At 42.7% G+C, this 17,006-nt stretch overlaps 1 protein-coding gene across 1 annotated transcript in view; it reads left to right on the forward strand.

Annotated features, from left to right (window-relative positions):
* Window positions 1-5,474: 5,474 nt before the first annotated feature.
* LOC135508370 (transcription regulator protein BACH2-like) overlaps window positions 5,475-17,006 on the forward strand; it is a 68,704-nt gene continuing 57,172 nt past the window's right edge. Inside the window, exon 1 of the mRNA XM_064928506.1 lies at window positions 5,475-5,741. The gene's annotated coding sequence lies outside the window, so the exon portion shown is untranslated. The remainder of the gene's footprint in view (window positions 5,742-17,006) is intronic.

Raw genomic sequence — 17,006 nt, forward strand, 5'->3', positions numbered from 1 at the left:
TTACATATTGCGTTTATATTTTTGTTCAGTGTAAATTTAGTATATGAGGAAGGTATGGAACAAAATCTGAAAGCATTTTTATGTTTCTGAAGTATGTTTTTGTGTCTCCCAGTTGAAACAGCACAGTGACAATAGATGGGGTTTGCTTTGTCTGCAGTGCAGTGAGGATGACGGCTATATCACTGACTAGTGACTAACATGACTGGCTTGTGACGGTTAAGAAGACTGATGATCCCACTCACCGTCATTCCTGGCATTCCTGTTACAAGCTAGCTACTGTGAAAATACAGTTAAAGTAAGAAACCTACTACAGTATCTTCATCACATGGAGCATTCACTTGTTTCTTGCCTGTGAATGTTATCTTGTTCTCTGGAAGGTAAATGTTGTGGCTACAGCATGATGAGCTGCCTGACCTTAACCTGAGGGATATACCCTGCATGGTGAATAAATATACTTACATTGACCTGTTTCCGAGTATGAAGTTATATCCAAAAACTACAACATTATGTTGTGAAGTATGTATGATAGATATTGTGTTCATAATGTTTGCAAATCCAAGTTACTTGAAAGTGTTTCAAAAGTTACCATCATATTTCAGTAGCTTGATTAGGTCAAAACTGGAGTATGATCATCTTGGATGCAATAATTTGATTTGGTTGTTCAATTTCAAGTTCTGTGTATGAAAGCTTCCATACAATCATTCAGTCTTAAACTAAACATTTGCACAGAGTTTGAACCCAAGGCCCCACCCACCAACCTGCCCACGCAGGAATGTACCCTACATGTTTCCATCAAGACAAATAACAAGCTTGTCTGTCACTGCTGTGTCATCTGTAATCTCTACTTTAAAAAGAAAGGAAGGGAATTGACAGTATGGTTTGGTGACAGACTAATTCCCCAAAGCCCCCCAGTGTGGCTAAGCCTAGTCCTCCACTTCCTTTTATCGAGAGCTCTCCTATTTTCTTTCACTTGCAGAAATGTCTTGTTCAATATCAGGTCATGTTCAAACGTAGGCAATGGTCTCCTGTTGTTTAGTTTTCTGAGAGCCTTGTCAGTTTGACTGTGTGTACTTGTGTCTCCCTGTCTATTTTGTCTCCAGTATCTGTTGTAGAAATGCATGGTTGGCAGTAGCGTATATGGGACATGACTAGCAAAGCAAAATCTGTGTTTCTTCCTTGTCAATTTTACACTGCATTTGAAGCATAGGTAAATTGTGTGATTATCCCCATCACTGGCTCCTTGCATTACCACTTTGTACATCATTCCCTGCTGTTGAGCAGATAGAATCAGCTTTGGTTATTTATACCACTTGACATTGAGAATGTGGGCTGATCTGAATATCACCCAGGGAAAATAAATGGGCTCCAGGAGCAGCAAGTCTGTGGCAACCTGATAAAATGTAATGGCTTGCCAGCTCCTTGGGGATCTGCTGTCTCTATATTATAAATCATGCTCTCTCTGCCTGACTAATGCAGCCTCCGTACTGAACCAATAGTCCTATGTTTCTGCATAATGCAGAGGAGAGGACACTCTCACAACCTCTGAATCATATCTGTCTAATTATGTAACACATGGCCATAAATGATGAATGAAATTATGATTGTCTATAATTGATCATTTATATGAAATGTAGCTCTGTTGTTTGTCCAGGTGAGATTCTTGTTCTGGTGGAGACTCACACATTCTGTCTTACAGCCTGGAACAATTATCTTGAAATAGGTTGTCTGGATGTTTCACTGTGGGTGACTAAAGCCTTGTTCACAGGCCTTAATGCTCAAAGCTTAATGCTCAAATGCTCAGTTTTGTTTTTGAAATCCGTTTTGGAAAACTGACTGCCCAAACTGCAAGTGACTAAATCTGGTTGGTGTGTGTTCAGCCAGCAGTCATTTGTTTACATGGCTACGTTAATTGTCATGGCGGGTGTGTGCGCAGTGGTGTAGGATGATTGGTTGTGGTGCTCATGATTCCCATCGCTCAGAAGTGAGGTAGCTAGCAAGCTGATACGTTGACAATAATTCCTGCCATGGATGTTTCCCAGTTGCTTTAGGTGTTCAAAATCACAGTGTAAGAACACTTTTAAAGCCTCAAAGGATACATTGATCCAACTTTCGAAACAAGCCACAGCAGTCAACTAGCTAGCTAGGCAACTGTTTAGCTCTCCAGCATTCACTAATTTGTCTGTAAATAATTAACAAGTTAGTTAGCTAGCTACCACATGTTCTTGTCAAACTGTGAACAGAGTAGATAGCAAGCAACAAGATATGCCAAATAGCAGTCTAAAAACCACTTAAGAGCAAATAAATCAGTTGCATAGCCAGGAATCTGATTTATAATCTGATTTCAAACCACTTAAGAAGGAGGTTTAAAAATGTGGTTTGAAATATCTGATTCCTTGTGCTTTTTGGTTGTTCAGACTGCAGGAAGCAGAACAGATTTGAATTGGATATGAAAAACAATTTGAGTCCCTTCAACCTGCCAATGACACTATGACTTTGAACATTCAAAGCAACTGGGAAACGTCCATGGCAGGCATTTTTCTCACTTTTGTTTTTGTAAATCTAGGTATTTGTATGTCTATGGTGGCCTGAATTGGTTCCCAATCAGAGGCAGCTGTTTATCGTTGCCTCTGATTGAGGACCATATTTAGGTAGCCATTTTGTCTAGGGTATTTGTGGGTTCTTGTCTATGTGTAGTTGCCTGTTCAGTACTCTTTGTATAGCGTCACGGTTAATTTTGTTAATTTTGTTAGTTTTGTTCAGTATTCATTCTTGTAATAAAGAGAATACACAGGTTGGAGACCTGAGCCAACTTCTTGTGCTTACCGTGGGGAGCGTCTAACTGGTCAGGCATCGTGTTATGCAGAGATGTGCACGGTGTCTCCAGTTTGCATTCTTAGCCCGGTGCGCTCTATTCCAGCTCCTCGCAGTTGCTGGGCTAGAATGGGCATCCAGCCAGGACGGATGGTGCCGGCTCATCACTCCTGGTCTCCAGTATACCTCCTTGGACCAGGATATCCTGCGCCGGCTCTGCTTACTGTGTCTAAGGTGCGTCTGCACAGCCCAATGCGTCCTGTGCTAGCTCCCCGCACTTGCCGGGCTCAAGTGAGCATCCAGCCCGGACGCATTGTGCCAGCTCTACGATGCAGATCTCCAGTGCGCTTCCAGAGTCCAGTAAGTCCTGTGCCTCCTCTCCGCACTCGCCCTGAGGTGCGTGTCCTCAGCCCGGTACCACCAGTGCCGGCACCACGCACCAGGTATCCAGTGCAACTCGGCAGTCCAGAGCGTCCGGCGACAGTACCCAGTCCAGAGCGTCCGGCGACAGTACCCAGTCCAGAGCGTCCGGCGACAGTACCCAGTCCAGAGCTTCCGGCGACATTTCACAGTCCGGAACCTCCAATGACGGGCCACAGTCCGGAACCTCCAACGACGGGCCACAGTCCGGAAACCTCCAACGACGGGCCACAGTCCGGAAACCTCCAACGACGGGCCACAGTCCGGAACCTCCAACGACGGGCCACAGTCCGGAAACCTCCAACGACCGGCCACAGTCCGGAAACCTCCAACGACGGGCCACAGTCCGGAAACCTCCAACGACGGGCCACAGTCCGGAAACCTCCAACGACGGGCCACAGTCCGGAACCTCCAACGACGGGCCACAGTCCGGGGCCTCCAGCGACGGTCCCCAGCCCGGGGCCTCCAGTGACGGTCCCCAGCCCGGGGCCTCCAGCGACGGTCCCCAGCCCGGGGCCTCCAGTGACGGTCCGGGGTCTCCAGTGACGGTCCCCAGCCCGGGGTCTCCAGTGACGGTCCCCAGCCCGGGGTCTCCAGTGACGGTCCCTAGTCCGGTGTCTCCAGTGACTGTCCCCAGCCTGGGGTCTCCAGTGACGGTCCCTAGTCCGGGGCCTCCAGCATTAATCCAGGGTCCCGCTCTACAAAGGCGGAGGGACCCGTGTAAAGGAGGGGGGCGGCGTCCAGAAACAGAGCCGCCACCAAGGGTAGATGCCCACCCGGACCCTCCCATATAAGTTCAGGTTTGCAGTTGGGAGTCTGCACCTTTGGGGGGGTACTGTCACGCCCTGACCTTAGTTATCTTTGTTTTCTTTATTATTTTGGTCAGGTCAGGGTGTGACTAGGGTGGGTATATTAGTTTTTGTATTGTCTAGGGTTTTTTGTATATCTAGGGGGTTTTGTAAGTCTAGGTATTTGTATGTCTACGGAGGCCTGAATCGGTTCCCAATCATAGGCAGCTGTTTATCGTTGTCTCTGATTGGGGACCATATTTAGGTAGCCATTTTGTCTAGGGTATTTGTGGGTTCTTGTCTATGTGTAGTTGCCTGTTAAGCACTCTTTGTATAGCGTCACGGTTAGTTTTGTTAGTTTTGTTCAGTGTTCATTCTTATAATAAAGAGCGTGGTATGTACGCATACGATGCTGCGCCTTGGTCTCCTCGCTACGACGGCCGTGACAGTAGATGGGTGGGAAAAAACAGATATGTAATCAATTTTGAATTCTGGATATAACACAACAACATGTGGAATAAATCAAGGGGTATGAAAACTTTCGAAGACACTGTAAATTTCTTACCTGTGATGAAACGTTTTTCACACATATCTACGTGTGGCCTACCGGATCCCCACATTTCCCACTCTCCCACACCAAATAGCCTGAAGCTGCAGGGCTCATCTTGCAGGCTCTGTTCCTTTACTGGGGAGCATTGCGAACCATAGGTGTGGATTTTTTTTACCAGGTTACATGTACATTGAATAACACAGCAGAATTTCTTAATGTTTGGTTAGTTCTGTATAATATAAAAACGATGACAAAGTTGGCTATTTTACAATGGGAAAGAATGTCTGCTTTCCCCAACTTGTGGGTGTGGTCGAAGGGAATTCATTTTTATGATGTGAATATTGACTCAGAGTAGGCTCTGGAGTGGTGCAGTTGTCTAAGGCACTGCATCTCAGTGCTAGAGGCATCACTACACACGCTGGTTTGATTCCAGGCTGTATCACAGCAGTATGAGATTATGCTTTCTGGGTCCTAGGTGTAGGCTAACAGGGATGTGAATGAGTGAAGAGCATCTACTCAAGGGGCAGTTCATGGGGGTTAGTAATAAATGTCATAAGTGAGATGTATTCATCTTAAATGCATGCTGTCAAAATGTAGTGTTTATTTTTTTATGTCTTCGGGTTGGCATGATGATATGCATCCAGAGGATGTTATTTTAGCCTATTGATGGTGGTTCAAAGGATCTTCATTATCCCTAGCCATTCTCCCGTTCCTCGCTCCGCGGTGAATCACACACATCTATAATAACGGAATTTACGGTGACATGGTTGTGAAGGCAATTCACCAATCCCAAATGCGCCCACCATTTGGAGTAAAATTTCAACTCTACGGGGGCATTGGTGTAATTTCTGCACAGCGCAATGTTGTGAATGAGGGACAGGGTGACGTCAGCGCTCGAATGTCAACAATGTAGAGCTGGGCGAAAGCATTTCATACGAGGGATACAAACAGCAGAGGAGGAAGCTGCACGCTGTTTTTCAAAGAGACAAAAACGATAACATATATTAGGCCTAACCACGCGTTATGCGTTATAATATGAAATATTGATGACTATTGCTAAACACGCACTTTCAACAGTTTGGAGTGGGTGCTGCTGAAGTCACCATGTGGAATCAATCTAATTTGTAAGAGACCGACGGAGCGCTGACGTGCAAGAAAACAGGAAAGTTAAGGTGAGCTTATTACTGTTTTGTTACCTAGGCCTATATGCAATTACATGATGGTTTTGGTTTAGAGTGCGTCCTTTCCCCTGTATTGCATTTTCCCATTTGCAGTGATTTGTTTCTGCTAATGCATTACATTACATTCTTACACATTCGTTGACATAAAATCATAAATGCATATGCATAACATAATTATGCACGAAGACGGTTGTTTTTTGTTGTTTGATTATCAGCTTAGCGCACCAATAGCCTTTATTTGGCTAGTAATACATTGAGGTGGTCTTCCCATTGCGCAGAGCGGTGACAGTGCGCTTTGTTGCGCAGGGAATGTTTTTCGAACGAAGCTGAGTGGTCGCTGCATGGTCAATATGACATGAGGGCACTGTCATTTTGCGGAAAGAGGGGGCAGAGCGGGACAAAGGATCTCATCGAGTAGCTCGTATTCCCGCCATTGGCCGCTATAGAAAGACATTTAATTATTTGTATCCAACGAATTAGTGACTTGCAATAATGCAGTGTTGATTTTAACGAACGAAAACGGTAAATAGATTGCACATGGACATGTTTTGTGCTTGCTAGGTGTCAGCAAACCGCCGTGATATGTTCAGCTATTGAAATAGGCTCCTATAAGAATTTCCATAGAGAACTGTGTCACGGCTAGATGTCGCTCTGCTCCCCACGTGTTAGGCTACCAACACCAATTACAGCGGACAATAAATCTTAACAAATGCAGATGAATGCCTGATTCTATTTATACTTTTTTGAATCACCAATTGAATGACCTAATGTTTTTATGGATTGATTCAAATTTTATTGAGTATAATGGATTTCGTTTCAGTGCCATGCATGAACCTCAATGTTCCTCTTGGTCTACCCCTTCTGGCCATCTAATAATATTGTAATCTTTCAATCTGAATTGTGGTGTCACTCCCTGCCCTGTTTTTGCATCTGATCTTAATAAGGTCATTTGCTTTTCCTTGTTTAAGGTCTCACATGATGGGGAAAGGGCATTAGTAACTCAAATACTTTAGTTATTGGATTCCCGGGAAGCAGACTTACATCATTGTTTTGAAAGGAATTTGCCTCAAATTAACCTACCTGTTTCATATTACCTCACTATTCTAAACAATATTCTCTGCAATTTAACTATTAAACCACCAATACTACTGTAAAATGTAACGTTGTAAATAGAGCAGGCATAAAAAACAGAAGAGACAGGAGGAAAGAGAGAAAGAGTGACAGAGAGAGAACATAATGAGAGAGAGAGAGAGAACATAATGAGAGAGAGAACATAATGAGAGAGAGAGAACATAATGACAGAGAGAGAACATAATGAGAGAGAGAACATAATGACACAGAGAGAGAACATAATGAGAGAGAGAGAGAACATAATGAGAGAGAGAGAACATAACGAGAGAGAACATAATGAGAGAGAGAACATAATTTTAATTTTACCTTTATAAATAGAGCAGGCATAAAAAACAGAAGAGACAGGAGGAAAGAGAGAAAGAGTGACAGAGAGAGAACATAATGAGAGAGAGAGAGAGAACATAATGAGAGAGAGAACATAATGAGAGAGAGAGAACATAATGACAGAGAGAGAACATAATGAGAGAGAGAACATAATGACACAGAGAGAGAACATAATGAGAGAGAGAGAACATAATGACAGAGAGAGAACATAATGACAGAGAGAGAACATAATGAGAGAGAGAGAGAACATAATGACAGAGAGAGAGAGAGAACATAATGACAGAGAGAGAGAGAACATAACGAGAGAGAGAACATAATGAGAGAGAGAACATAATAATTTAATTTAATTTTACCTTTATTTAACTAGGCAAGTCAGTTAAGAACAAATTCTTATTTTCAATGACGACCTAGGCACAGTGGGTTAACTGCCTGTTCAGGGGCAGAACGACAGATTTGTACCTTGTCAGACAGAGAGAGAACATAATGACAGAGAGAGAACATAATGAGAGAGAGAACATAATGACAGAGAGAGAGAACATAATGAAAGAGAGAGAGAACATAATGAGAGAGAGAGAGAACATAATGAGAGAGAGAGAACATAATGACAGAGAGAGAGAAAGAGAGAGAGAACATAATGAAAGAGAGAGAGAGAACATAATGAAAGAGAGAGAGAACATAATGAAAGAGAGAGAGAACATAATGAGAGAGAAAGAACATGAGATAGAACATAATGAGAGAGAGAGAACATAATGAGAGAGAGAACATAATGAGAGAGAGAACATAATGAGAGAGAGAGAACATGAGATAGAACATAATGAGAGAGAGAACATAATGAGAGAGAGAGAACATAATGAGAGAGATAACATAATGAGAGAGAGAACATAATGAGAGAGAACATAATGAGAGAGAGAGAGAGCATAATGAGAGAGAGAGAACATAATGAGAGAGAGAGAACATGAGATAGAACATAATGAGAGAGAGAGAACATAATGACAGAGAGAGAGAACATAATGAAAGAGAGAGAGATAACAATGAAAGAGAGAGAGAGAACATAATGAAAGAGAGAGAGAACATAATGAGAGAGAAAGAACATGAGATAGAACATAATGAGAGAGAGAACATAATGAGAGAGATAACATAATGAGAGAGAACATAATGAGAGAGAGAGAACATAATGAGAGAGAGAGAACATAATGAAAGAGAGAGAGAACATAATGAGAGAGAAAGGACATGAGATAGAACATAATGAGAGAGAGAGAGAACATAATGAGAGAGAGAATATAATGAGAGAGAGAACATAATGAGAGAGAGAGAACATAATGAGAGAGAGAACATAATTAGAGAGAGAGAACATGAGAGAGAGGGAGAACATAATGAGAGAGAGAGAGAGAGAGCGAGAGAACATAATGAGAGAGAGTGAACATAATGAGAGAGAGAGGGAACATAATGAGAGAGAGAGAACATAATGATAGAGAACATAATGAGAGAGAGAGAGAAAAAAACATATTGAGAGAGAGAGAACATAATGATAGAGAACAAAATGAGAGAAAGAGGGAACATAATGAGAGAGAGAGTGTAATGAGAGAAAGAGAATGTAATGAGAGAGAGAACATAATGAGAGAGAGAGAAAAGCATATTCAGAGAGAGAGAGAGAACAATGAGAGAGAGAGAATACAACCCATATTTATGTTGATTTATTTTCCCTTTTGTACTTGCACTATTTGCACGTAACTACTAAACTGTAAATAGACATAATATGACATTTGAAATGTCTTTATTAGTTTGGAACTTCTGTGTGTGTAATGTTTACTGTTAATTTTTATTGTTTATTTCACTTTTGTTTATTATCTAGTTCACTTGCTTTGGCAATGTTAACACATGTTTCCCATGCCAATAAAGACCTTAGAGAGAGAGAAAGAGAGAGGATATCAAGGAGGGAAAGCTAACGATAGCGAGAGTACAGAAAGAAAGAGACAATTAAAGCAATAGATGGACAGAGAAGGACGTTCATCCTTCTCTACACAGTTTGGTCTGGCGCTAAGGCGTCCCCAGAGACAGTCTGTCCTTATCACCTTGGACGGGTTGATGGGAGTAGTAAAGAGGAGAGGAGGCGAGGCGTCGCTCCAATCACTTTTCCTGAACCTCAGCAAACCTCTCAGACGAACAGGAATTCTGATACACCCTCAGACACACCCGACGCTTGACTTTCACTACAATGTACACTGTAAATGATACATGCACCTCACAGTATTGTCTGTACTCTGTACATACTAAAGGGATGTGCTTCAAGACTGCGTGCCAGACAGTGTGTTGAAGAAAAACTTAGGAGGTGATGTCTCGTATTGATAGATTCTGTACTAAATGGGTAGATTCTGTAGTAAAATGCCAGATGTCTTTCTCTGGTTGGGTTGAATCCAATGCATTGGTTTCACTTTCTGCATCTCCCCCTCTGTGTGGCAGCACCGAGAAACACCTCACAGTGCTTCACCATACATAATGTAAGAAATTCGATATGCAGGATACTCTCCTCAGAAAGATTGCCTTCTGAGGACGTTTCTTCCCCACTGTAGATATACATTTATCAGTATACTGTATCTCTATTTTTGAGTTGACGCTGGAAGACCTGATAAAGGACCACAACAATCAGTGGCTCTTCCTTTGCCAATCCCCATTCCCAGTCAGTTCCCATCAACCCCTCACGTACTGTACTGCCTACCCCCATTCAATTCCCCTTTGGTTGGACCTTTCCTTTGTGATGTACAATGTCTCTGTACTCTGTATTTCTGTACTTGAGCTTGGATGACTCGGGGACAGTGTATTTGGAGGGAGGCTAACTTTAAGGCCGTCCCAGTGGGGATAGGGTGTTTATGTGGTGCGGAGAAGGGATCTGTAGCTTCAACCTCCATTTGAACGGACCTGGCCTGGGTCAAGAAATGTATGCTTTAGTTGTTTGTGGAACCAGGACTGTTCTCTCATTTAACAGGCAATTCTTGAGCTACCCAAGAAGTGTTGTGTGAAAACAAACAGACAAAAAAATAGATTTGTACAGAAATTGTGTATAGTTTTCTCTGTGCGGTACAGAAACTCCCTGTCTGAATGTGTGTGTGTGTGTGGTTGTGGCTCCCATCTAGGCTCTTATACACTGGGGTGCAACCAGTGGTGGCAGGCACACTGACAAGGTGATGAGGTATTCTGAGCCACCAGTGGAATCTGGTCCACATACAAACACACACACACTTGCACACACAGACGGACATAGACACACAGGCGGACGAACACACACAAAACACCCTCTGGCAATGTTCTCACATGACGGAGATGAAAATAGACCTGCATTCAGTTCAGCCAGTCCTAGTTATTCAGTTTACCATCAGTGACTCAATATGCTCCCACAAAATATACCGGCGCAATCTACAGCCTACACTCTGTATACCAGGGGTCTCCAACCCTGTTCCTCGAGTTACCCTCGTGTCGCTTTTCACTCCAATCCAAGTTGTAACAATCCTGATTCAGCTTTTCAACCAGCTAATTATTGCAATCAGGTGTGCTAGATTAGGGTTGCAGTGAAAACCTACAGGACAGTAGTCTCCAGGAACAGGGTTGGGGAGCCCTGTTTTAGACTACAGGACAGTAGTCTCCAGGAACAGGGTTGGAGAGCCCTGTTTTAGACTACAGGACAGTAGTCTCCAGGAACAGGGTTGGAGAGCCCTGTTTTAGGCTACAGGACAGTAGTCTCCAGGAACAGGGTTGGGGAGCCCTGTTTTAGACTACAGGACAGTAGTCCCCAGGAACAGGGTTGGGGAGCCCTGTTTTAGACTACAGGACAGTAGTCTCCAGGAACAGGGTTGGAGAGTCCTGTTTTAGGCTACAGGACAGTAGTCTCCAGGAACAGGGTTGGGGAGCCCTGTTTTAGACTACAGGACAGTAGTCTCCAGGAACAGGGTTGGAGAGCCCTGTTTTAGACTACAGGACAGTAGTCTCCAGGAACAGGGTTGGAGAGCCCTGTTTTAGACTACAGGACAGTAGTCTCCAGGAACAGGGTTGGAGAGCCCTGTTTTAGACTACAGGATAGTAGTCTCCAGGAACCTGGTTGGAGAGCCCTGTTTTAGACTACAGGACAGTAGTCTCCAGGAACAGGGTTGGAGAGCCCTGTTTTAGACAACAGGACAGTAGTCTCCAGGAACAGGGTTGGAGAGCCCTGTTTTAGACGACAGGACAGTAGTCCCCAGGAACAGGGTTGGGGAGCCCTGTTTTAGACTACAGGACAGTAGTCTCCAGGAACAGGGTTGGAGAGCCCTGTTTTAGACTACAGGATAGTAGTCTCCAGGAACCTGGTTGGAGAGCCCTGTTTTAGACTACAGGACAGTAGTCTCCAGGAACAGGGTTGGAGAGCCCTGTTTTAGACTACAGGATAGTAGTCTCCAGGAACCTGGTTGGAGAGCCCTGTTTTAGACTACAGGACAGTAGTCTCCAGGAACAGGGTTGGAGAGCCCTGTTTTAGACTACAGGACAGTAGTCTCCATGAACAGGGTTGGAGAGCCCTGTTTTAGACGACAGGACAGTAGTCCCCAGGAACAGGGTTGGGGAGCCCTGTTTTAGACTACAGGACAGTAGTCTCCAGGAACCTGGTTGGAGAGCCCTGTTTTAGACTACAGGACAGTAGTCTCCAGGAACAGGGTTGGAGAGCCCTGTTTTAGACTACAGGACAGTAGTCTCCAGGAACAGGGTTGGAGAGCCCTGCTATACAGAATGTGATTGTCAAAATGTTTCTGTGAGATTTATTTTGCTTTCCTGTAAGCTGTCCACAAATCTACAGTGTGTTGCTGATATGACAGGCAACTAAACCTTGTACTTGACTTTTCCTACAAGCACTGACTTTGCTGATAACTTCATTATTGAGGAAAAATGTGCTTACGTGATATGTGACTGTATCTCCTAGCTATCTTAAGATGCATGCACTAACTAACTGTAAGTTGCTCTTGATAAGAGCATCTGCTTAATGTCTGAAATGTAAGTGACAATTACGCCCCCGCACATACACAGCGCAAGAAGTGTGTTTCACACCTTCACTCTCCTCCCAACCATCGGTATGCCGGTCACAGGATGCAAACCGCCAACCTGAACCTGCCCACCTCACACACACACACACACATACACACACACTCACTCAAAGTCACTGAAGTAGAACACACGCCACACTTGACACAATAATATCCTCCTTAAGGTGTATTGTCAAAGCTCAATCTTGCTCCACAAATCTATGGTGTGTTGCTGATATGACAAAAAAACAAAAACATTGCACTTGAGTTTTCCACCACACCAACTAGGGCTGTGGCGGTCATGAAATTCTGTCAGCTGGTTATCGTCATGCAAAAGACTGCCGGTCTCAAGGTAATTGACCATTAATTAACATAAACATGTTTCGCATCTCAAGGCTCCACTTATACAAGCAGCATACAATCCTCTGATGCATGCCATTGGAACATCTACATTTTCAAAAGTCTAATAAGTCAATTGAATATACACCATCACAATAAATACATTCTTTATTTTAGTCAGGTCTAAAGAAACATTATGATATGAAGAAAATGTATTTCAGAAGAAAAGAATATGAGTTGGCCTGCTGTATGTTAACTGGTTGTGCTCCATGCCATAGGCTGTAGGCTTGTTCATTTAGCAGACAAGATATGCTTATGTCCCATACCATTATTTTATAGTAAGAAGAATATATTTGGACAGCTGAATGAAATAGAATGGATATATTTCCCATTCCGGAGTGAGAGTGTGTGCATATGAAGTGGCAATGTTGAGCGTAAAAGGGATCATTTGAAACAGGTCCTATATGCTAGATTAAAAGTTATTTGGCATCTTTAGTTGTGAATGATACAAACCTTAGAATTCATTAGAAATCAAAATATATACTGTATGGGCTGCATGATGTGACTACAGGCTATTGATGATTTCAGAAAATCGCAAAAAAAAGCTTGCTCTCTGTTCCTTACCTCAGGCTGCACACACTGATCTCTCATCAATATATTATATTTTCACCTATCAGACTATTCTCAATTTAATCTTGTCTTTACTAATATGTCAAATTAGTTTAGATTTATACTGAAGAAAAATATAAACAGAACATGTAAAGTGTTGTTCCCATGTTTCATGAGCTGAAATTAAAGATCCCAGAAATGTTCCATAATCACAAAAAGCATATTTCTCTCAAATGTTGTGCACAAATGTGTTTACATCCCCATTAGTGTGCATTTCTCATTTGCCAAGATAACCCATCCACCTGACAGGTGTGGCATATCAAGAAGCTGGTTAAACAGAACGATCATTACACAGGTGCACCTTGTGCTGGGGACAATAGAAGGCCACTCTAAAATGTGCAGTTTAGTCACACAACACAATGCCACAGATGTCTCAAGTTTTGAGGAGTATTCAATTGGCATGCTGACTGCAGAAATGTTCACCAGAGCTGTTGCCAGAGAATTGAATGTTAATTTCTCTACCATAAGCTGCCTCCAACATCGTTTTAGAGAATTTGGCAGTATATCCAACCGACCTCACACCCGCAGACCATGTATAACCACAGCAGCCCAGGACCTCCAAATCTGGCGTCTTCACCTGCGGGATCGTTTGAGACCAGCCTCCCAGACAGCTGATTAAACGGAGGAATATTTCTCTCTAATAAAGACCTTTTGTGGGGAAAAACTCACTCTGACTCCCCACCCATGGCTGAGTCATGTGAAATCCATAGATTAAGGCCTATTGAATTTATTTCAATTAACTGATTTACTTATATGAACTGTAACTCAGTAAAATCTTTGAAGTTGTTACATGTTGCGTTTATATTTTTGTTCAGTATCGAATGGTCCATTATCAAATGGGTATTCTCCCAATGGGCTCTGTTCTTGCAACTACCCCGTGCTTAATTTGTGAAACCAAGTGAAATATGTTTGGGAACATCGATAGTAACATGTTTTCACAACAAAGCATATTTAATTGAACTGTTGACAGCCCATCTGCGTGCTGGAGAAAGGAATGAAGGAGAGAGGTGAAGAGATGGAAACTCATGGTGGTGAAATATTCTGTAGCTAAAGGTAATGTGCCAGTCTTTTAATTATGACATTTTAGAAAAATCCATATTACTAGGCTATTCAAAATAAATCTAAAACAAATTCACTATAATTGTAGGCTTTATTTGAATTAGATTCATTTAGGCTCGACCAATTATGTACCAAATATATCTTAAATCAGTATTACGTTTCTCTGACTTGCTTAATATGCTGTTGGCTATGTATTGTATAAAGGCACAATCAATATTTTAATTCAGGGTTTTTTTCGGACTTGGGCTCATATACGGTATGGCCTATGCTTATGCATAAACTCTAATTTGCATATGGGTGTTTTGAATTAATCATTACCTTAGAAAGCACTGTCCATTTAGTTGTTAGGCTTTGAAACAACCTCCACAAGAACCATGTTTTCCACTCAGTTTCAACCTGTTAAACTTCTTTCTTCAAATTGATAGATCACAGTGAGGTGAGTTTTAAAAGTACATACTGTTTTGATGATTAGTGTTTGATGTGATTTTCCATTGCATTTGCATTTGCATTGATGTCAGAGTGGTTAGAGGGACAATAGAGCCCTGAGTACCAGGCTATTAGGACCTGATGGAGGGACAATAGAGCCCTAAGTACCAGGCCATTAGGACCTGATGGAGGGACACTAGAGCACTGAGTACCAGGCCATTAGGACCTGATAGAGGGACACTAGAGCCCTGAGTACCAGGCCATTAGGACCTGATGGAGGGACACTAGAGCCCTGAGTACCAGGCCATTAGGACCTGATGGAGGGACAATAGAGCCCTGAGTACCAGGCCATTAGGACCTGATGATTGTTAGCAAGTTGGGTAGGCTACTACAAAGGCATGTCCAGAGTGCATTAGCGGAGATTACCGTGACTCAAAGGTCATGTAGAATTTTACTGTGGTCATGTCTCTTGACTGCCAGTGTGGCGGTAATACGATCATCGTAACAGCACTAGCACCGACTTTGCTGATAACTTCATTATTGAGGAAAAATGTGCTTATGACGACTGTGATATGAGGCTGTATCACCTAGCTATCTTAAGATGCATGCACTAACTAACTGTAAGTTGCTCTTGATAAGAGTGTCTGCTTAATGTCTGAAATGTAAATGACAAGGCAGTGAGAAGTTACAAGTGAATCCTGTTATTTTACTGAGAGACAGTGACAATACGGCTCCGTACATACACAGCGCAAGAAGTGTGTTTTAATGAGCAGGCTTTCTTTCATGATTTGTTTTATTTTGACTGGAGCAAGATTGAGCTTTGTCAATACGCCTTAAGGAGGTTATTATTGTGTCAAGTGTGGCGTGTGTTTTACTTCAGTGACTGAGTGAGTGTGTGTGTGTTTGTGCGCGTGTGCGCGCGCGTGTGTGTGTGTGTGTGTGTGTGTGTGTGTGTGTGTGTGTGTGTGTGTGTGTGTGTGTGTGTGTGTGTGTGTGTGTGTGTGTGTGTGTGTGAGAATGTGGGCAGGTTCAGGTTGGCGGTTTGCATCCTGTGACCGGCATACCGGTGGTTGGGAGGAGAGTGAAGGTGTGAAACACACTTCTTGTGGAGGCGTAATTGTCTCTGTCTCTCAGTAAAATAACAGGATTCACTTGTAACTTCTCACTGCCTTGTCATTTACATTTCAGACAATAAGCAGACGCTCTTATCAAGAGCAACTTACAGTTAGTTAGTGCATGCATCTTAAGATAGCTAGGTGATACAGCCACATATCACGTAAGCACATTTTTCCTCAATAATGAAGTTATCAGCAAAGTCAGTGCTTGTAGGAAAAGTCAAGTGCAAGGTTTAGTTGTTTGTCATATCAGCAACACACTGTAGATTTGTGGACAGCTTACAGGAAAGCAAAATAAATCTCACAGAAACATTTTGACATTCACGTTCTGTATTTTTTATTTTTTATTTCACCTTTATTTAACCAGGTAGGCTAGTTGAGAACAAGTTCTCATTTGCAACTGCGACCTGGCCAAGATAAAGCAAAGCAGTGTGACACAGACAACACCACAGAGTTACACATGGAGTAAACAATAAACAAGTCAATGACACAGTAGAAAAATAAGAAAGTCTATACACAGTGTTTGCAAAAGGCATGAGGAGGTAGGCAATAAATAGGCCATATGTGCGAATAATTACAATTTAGCAGATTAACACTGGAGTGATAAATGAGCAGATGATGATGTGCAAGTAGGGATACTGGTGTGCAAAAGAGCAGAAAAGTAAATAAAATAAAAACAGTATGGGGTGTGGTAGGTAGATTGGGTGGGCTATTTATAGATGGACTATGTACAGCTGCAGCGATCGGTTAGCTGCTCAGATAGTTGATGTTTAAAGTTGGTGAGGGAAATAAAAGTCTACAACTTCAGCGATTTTTGCAATTCGTTTCAGTCACTGGCAGCAGAGAACTGGAAGGAAAGGCGGCCAAATGAGGTGTTGGCTTTGGGGATGATAAGTGATTTATACCTGCTGGAACGTGTGCAACGGGTGGGTGTTGTTATCGTGACCAGTGAACTGAGATAAGGCGGAGCTTTACCTAGCATAGACTTATAGATGACCTGGAGCCAGTGGGTCTGGCAACGAATATGTAGCCAGGGCCAGCCGACTACAGCATACAGGTTGCAGTGGTGGGTGGTATAAGGTGATTTGGTAACAAAACGGATGGCACTGTGATAGACTGCATCCAGTTTGCTGATTGAGGGTTGGAAGCTACTT

Source organism: Oncorhynchus masou, chromosome 21, assembly GCF_036934945.1.
Source record: "Oncorhynchus masou masou isolate Uvic2021 chromosome 21, UVic_Omas_1.1, whole genome shotgun sequence".
Lineage (NCBI taxonomy): Eukaryota > Metazoa > Chordata > Actinopteri > Salmoniformes > Salmonidae > Oncorhynchus > Oncorhynchus masou.